Here is a 6,806-nt window from a genome sequence, read left to right as displayed (position 1 = left end):
ACCGGTCATTTTACTTGCCATGTAGGGGAAGGAGAAGGGAGAGGGGGGAAGGGTGTGGATAATTTTGTTTGTGTCATTTCAAATTCAGTTTTAATTTACAATTTTCATTTTACCTTTCCCATAGTGGTTTGTCCAAATACCAAAAATCTTTGCAGGTGTTGAGGGTCCCCAGTGGGTTTCCCGGGATCCGGGATTGGGCTTATTTGCAGGAGCGAGATGCGGGATTGTCACTATGAACGGCACATGAGAATCGGCAATTTTTAGGGGCGGAATTCGGGAAACAATAACTTAAACGCACCGAGAACCGGGCCATCCGTTGACGAGAATTTATAAAGAGATTGTTCTACGTCAAAGTCCTAAAAAGCCTGGCTTCCCACGCAGCCGTTTTTATGAGATCGTGTTTCACTTCTCTCCACAAACGCGTTTATAACCTGGTGAGTCCTACGACAATAGAAGTGGAGAGTGCTCACTCAGTTGTGCATTTATTACAAAGATCCACTTCGATCGGTGTTAATTTACGCAAGAAACTTTGAAAATGTAGCCAAAGAAGCCTTAAAGAGGACAACCCATTGGGTGGTGTATTATTTTTACAAATTCAAAGTCTTTGTACCCTGCCATGATCCTGTCGGCCACACCGGTATTCAAATGATATCACTTGTACCAATAGCACCATAGAATATGTAGAACAAGAAGGACTGGGCGCAAACATTTTGGTGTTGCGGTGCGTCAGATGGCAAAAGCTGGAACTCTCCCGTCGTACCTCAATTAGAGAGAAATTCGGCCAGGTCAACCGCTCAGCTTCGAACTGTCTGACCTCGAGGAGCAGCAAAAAAAAAAAAAAAGACAGACGAAGAGGAAAATGAGATATTAGAGTACGATTCCCAAGCAGTGATGAAGAATCGAATAAGCCATTTCTGGACGACGAGACCAGATGTGATGATGGTCACTCTATCTTTGAACGAGAGACTCATTATCTCCGCGGAAGATTTTTCCTGCTTTGGAGGAAGTATTCGCTTCAACAGCAAAATTGTGTTCAGTTGACTTTTCGTAGTTTCCCTAGTTATGGAAGCAATGGGATTGCCGTCACCTTTTTTTTTTTTATGCACATGTTGACATTTTTATTCGTTTCCTTGATACTGACCTGTCTTTACTTATATGTTTATCCGAGATCGAAGTTAGAACGGAAGGAAATCGTCTCCGTGACTGGCATAAGTTATTCGTGAAAAACTTTGAAAACTTCTAAAATTAATGGTATCTTTTGGTTGAAAAGAGTTAAACTTACCCCTCGCGGTGAGCAAAGACATCAACAGATCAGTGCTAGTAGAGAAGATCATCACCCATCGTAGAAGGCCCTTTCAAGTTGAGCGAATGGACGAAGAACAAAAATTTATCATCGGGATCAGGATTGGCAGGTATAAACCGTCGGGATTACGGGACTTAAGTCGGGATCGCGCGACTAAAGAATCCTATTGGGGACCCTTGGTGTTTGTTCATGATATGTAAATCAGAATTCGAAGTATTAAAGTTTGACATTAAACATAAGTTTCATTTTAAAACTGAACTTATTCAAGTGAGATTTTAGCTTTAATTACGCGTTTCGCATCAATGCAATAAATACTTTGACCCTTTTAGAGAACTGTAATGTGCATAGCCAGGTTCCCAAAAGAACGAAGGAAAGAAGGGAAGAAGGCGGAGAGGGAGGGGGGAGGGGGAAGTGGAGATGGGATAAATGAAAAACTCAAATTTCAACAGTCCCTTCTTTCATCTCCGTTATTGACGACTGACCCTTCCTATGTTCTCCATGACAAAACCATGTGAAACCCCCCCAGAATTCTCCAGCCAACCCTCTTTCCCCCCAGATGAGTGATGGTGATTGGTCCCTGATGTGTGGTTACCGGTAAACTCACCCCAAAAAACCCCTATGTGTTCACTTAGTTAATCATTTATTCATTGTTTGACCTTCATACTTTCCTGTAACTTTTTCGGGACAAAGGTAATGGAACTTTTGTCCAAGCGTAGGAGCTACCTGCTTGGAGAATGTAGGCGCATGGGATTCACATTTGTTTTACAATCTCTTTTTATCTGTCTTTATAAGCAGAGTGTTGAGTACGAAATATATATTAGAAATAAGTTATTTCATTCTATTTTGATTTGTTTTTTTAATGCTTCCCCTATATCTTACATTTAACGTTGAAATTAAGTTTAAAAAAAAAAGGGGGAAGTTTAACATGTTTATATTTGCCTGTTTCGTATATAGTGACCTTGTTTTTAACTACCTGGGCCGAAGATCAGGACAATAATATCTTCCCAGGTTGACAGCAAGAAGAGAAGTTTTGGCAACAAAACTTACATAAATTCTCCCTTCTCTAAAGCAGAAGCCAAAACGTTTGAAACAACATGCTCCTCTGTTGCTAAGGCGTTGATATCGACTGTGTACTAACCGGTGATTTTCCTTTTCTTTCCTTTTTCTACGTTTTTAACGAACTGCTCCTCGGAAACTACAGGAAGTAAGTGGTCCTACAATTTCATAATTTAGATGTTATCTCTTGCATGTCATGATTATAACAAAAAAGCTGTTAACCACATTCTAGCCGCAACCTTTCTTTGCCAACTAAACACTACTAGCGGCATAAGACAAGATCGGGAAGAGGAATCTGCCTTTCGGTCTAGAAAAAACCCATGGTATGAGATAATATGCCCAGGCCAATACCTTTATTGATGGAGAATTATATTTCACGCACTACTCAGGAATCTTTCAATTTTGCATTTAACCTGTTTTGAACAATGGAACAATAGATCTTTTCATTTTTCGCTGCTAGGAAAATCTTTAACACCACGATCATGGGGAAAAAAACTGTGGTTATAATCCATCAATTGTTTTTTGTACCCGTATTAACATTTGCATCCGTTTTACATGGGAGACACTCTTTCCTTGCCAATTAGAACTGAGTCATTTTGTTACGCGAGTAATCTTTTAGAGGAAGGGTAGCTCGGAGACCAAACTGAACTCAGGGTTGTCGTAACAGCAACAAGAAGATTTATTCTAGAGAATGAACGTAGTGTCCACGAAGTTAAACTCTTACTCCGCCACCGCCAAACTGCACTTAATCTTGATAAATTCACACGACCTCCGCCAACTTCAATAAATACCGCTTCGTCACACTTGAATGAACACGCTAGAGTCAAACTCTCTTCGCTTGTGAAAACTGGTTCAAACTTCGCTTGGACTCGCCTACTTATATACTTACACAAGAAATATCTAGAACTTTCTAAATAGTCTAATTATAGAAAGATTACAAAATAAACCGCTTTACGAAACGCTTGCGCAATACACTAAAATAAACAAACTATGACCTCTCGCGAAGCTTCTAGAAGGTCACGCTGTCACGCACTACAATTTTTCGTAACACAGTTTTGTTTCCTTTTACATCATTAATTAATAAAATAGTCTTAGAGCATCGAATTGATGTGTTTGATCAGCTTTACATGATCGATTAATTCATTTTTTTGCTCTTTTATTATCAATATTTTCATTCTTTTTTTTAAATTTACTTTCCCTGAATTAATTAATTGTCATTATTTTCTTTCTCTATTCATGCACTGCCTTTGTCAAATTAAACAGGCTGTAAGTGATGAACTCAATTTAATGAGGCAACTGAATTAAATAACTTACTAAATAGCAAAATAATACAACAGAAACGTGTATAGTAAGCAAAACACAGTGACTGATATAATATGTGTGACCCTCCATGGGATTCGGGGAATAAGATGAACGCACGCACACGGTACGCTCGCACGCCAAAAGAAAAGAACTAGCTTTTAACACTTTAGCAGCGTGTTAGTTACTCGCCTCATTAACTTCAGAGCCATTGTCTGCTTCGCACGGTAGAAACAAAGGAACGTGTTAGGATCTTGCTCGCAACTTTGCACGATACAACACAGGGACCGTGCTAATTTTATGACACGCCTCTCAAAGTTAAAGTTGCTTTTTTTGTACCTGGAGCCAGAAATCTGTTGCTAAAGGATTCACAAAGATTCGGTACTGAGCTTATTAACCCTTTAACTCTTATTAACCCTGTAACTCCCTGAAACATGAAACTTCTCTCTATAATACCTATACATTATTCAGCAAACAGGTAATGAGAATATTCGAGCTTATCAGGTAGAAGCGGCTATCCTGATCTAGCACCACGTTCTCATAACTAATTTACAAGGAAATGTGTAACAGCTGGAGGGGAGAATTAACAACCGGATCTTGGGAGTTACAGGGTTAACTGTGGGAAGCGATAAGGATTTATATTTTTCAAGGTAAGAATTAAGTTTTAAAAAAGTAATTCGTGCGTTCAAACTGAGCTCCTCTAGACCTTGTGAAACACGTCGTGCTCATTGAACTCCCTGTGAAAATCTTGAGGGAAAGAGCCGTGATTTGCCGGGAATGTTTCTTTTTTATTACAACTTTCGGATAGGACAGAAGATCTTCTGCATTTCCGCTTATATTCTGTAAGTAATATACTTTACAAACACCATTCTCACGATTAAGAAGCTGACAAACACAATTAACTAAGTGAGCTGGGTTGTCCAAGATAAGTTAGCGTGTTAAGGAACAAAGGAACTTAGCGTGTTAAGAAAAACAAAAAATCTAGCGTGCTATATTAACAAAGCTCTACCGTGTTAGCAATGTCTACGAACACGCTTTCCAAAATCAATTGTTTTTGTGCGCATATCTGCACGGTAAGCGTGTCATACCACTAGCGTGCGAGCGTGTTATAGCGTGCCGTGTGCGTGCTATCACCTTATTCCCTGAAACCCCGTGGAGGGTCACATATGGTATGAGAGTTTGACTTTCTAATATCAGTCGTTCTATCATATCTATATACAATAGCATCATTGAAGAACGAGGGCCAGTTTTCAGTCTGTAGTGATGATCAGTAGGAAGCTTCTTAATACTACTTTGATTTACTGAATTTTCCTTGAACCGATCAAGTGTTTTAACGCCTGAACTCTACTTATCCCAATCTTTTTCTCTGCTGTCTATGTCAACCATGCTGGATGAAATAATCACATCAGGTGGTAAGTGAAAACGTAAAAATAATTGTTTGCAGAATCATAATGATACATCGAGTCCTCCTGAGTATTTACAATGTTTTCTACGTTGTTCTCTCTCTCTAAGCTAGGATTCTGACAGAAAATTTTTGGACGGGAAACTCATGTTGTTTTCGTCCTTTTACTTTTTGTTGATAACGATGACTGTTAACAGGAAGTACTCGTCGATTAAAGAATTGGATGCATATGCAAATTTACTTATGTAGGAAGGTGATTAACTCTAAGTTATTAATTCAATTTCGTAACTTGGGATAGAATATAATAGATTGCCTGATCTTGAAAATACGTTAGCGAGGTGACCATCAGTTCGGTATCATTAAGTAGTTTTGAAAGAAGGATTTAAATTTGCAGCCAAATGAAAATCAACTTTAGATATAGCCTCGCTTGAATGCGCCCCTCCAAAGGCATTGGTATCGCGAAACTAACATATTGAAACAAATGTCAACGAGATTTTCTGATGAAACGATTTGTTATTAAACTCTAGAATTCGTAGATGTTTGAATTACAAGTGAGGGTTAATGTTGGGTTAGGGAAGGGGTAGGTGGGCAGTTGCCCAGATACTGATATTGATCCAATCACTTCTTAGGCACGAACTCTTTCAACAGAAAACAAGAGTGGCAACCGAGCGCCATGTTCATTTAGACACTGAATAGAAATGATCGTGTGTTAAAGTTTATGATGAGATTATCTTTCAGCAATTTCTCCCTTGTTACGGTATTTTCCAAACCGCCAGAAAGATACAACTCGTACAACCCAACTACTTTATTGACCAACGTAATAACTACGAAGCGATATCGACAACCAATACAATAACTATCTTTTTCACTTATCTACGGAGCGATATAAATGCTAATACAATCAGTATCCCTATAACTTAGAGCCCTTTACAATTAATATCACTTAAATCTCAGTGCACTACCGCCCAACTCACAGTTCTCTTGAAAATCTTTAACAAACTGTCGACGTCCGTAATTCTTTCTCTCACGTAGCCTTCCACACGGCTTTCAATTCCAGTAAACAACTCTGTCCGGCTCTCGCTCCTCTAGGCTCTTCGCAACAGCAGTTATAGCTCACTAAAAGGCTCCCACTGTTTCTTTAAGCTAGCGTGACTCCTTATATATCTTTCGGAAAAGTTCTAGAATGTTCTAGAGATCTGTAATATTGTTATTTTTAGAAACATTACACTATGATTACATCATAACAAAAATATGCTGAGTCACGGTTCTAGAAGGTTCTCCTTAAAGTTCTCGCTTAGTCATCATGACTAAATGTTCTAGAAACTTCTTCGTTCTATTTTTAATAATTATGTAACGCAACGCACTCTAAAAAATATGGGCGCTCTCCATAACACCCTCAATACTCGCTGCCAAGTACCTTTTACGATTATGACGGTTATTATTATGATCATCATTCCTGGATAACTATGAAATTTACTTACTTTAACACATGCTGAAGTAACATGACATCAGTTAAGATGACTTAACACGCCAACCCTACATGATTATCGCTGGTCACCATTATTTTATTTCTTTGATCTGTCCATCAAAGTTCTCGTCTTAGAACCAGTTTCATGGCTGGCAGTGAAAAACATAGGTAGCTTACATCGTGCGGTAGATTTTTCTGTTTTGTGTATTGCGATAACCGGTGAAATTTGACGTAATCGTTGCTCTTAAGTCCACGAACAGTCACAAATATGTTATTCA

Source organism: Pocillopora damicornis, chromosome 5, assembly GCF_964200805.1.
Source record: "Pocillopora damicornis chromosome 5, jaPocDami1.2, whole genome shotgun sequence".
In the NCBI taxonomy this organism is placed as follows: Eukaryota; Metazoa; Cnidaria; class Anthozoa; order Scleractinia; family Pocilloporidae; genus Pocillopora; species Pocillopora damicornis.
Note: the sequence above shows the minus strand (reverse complement) of the source record.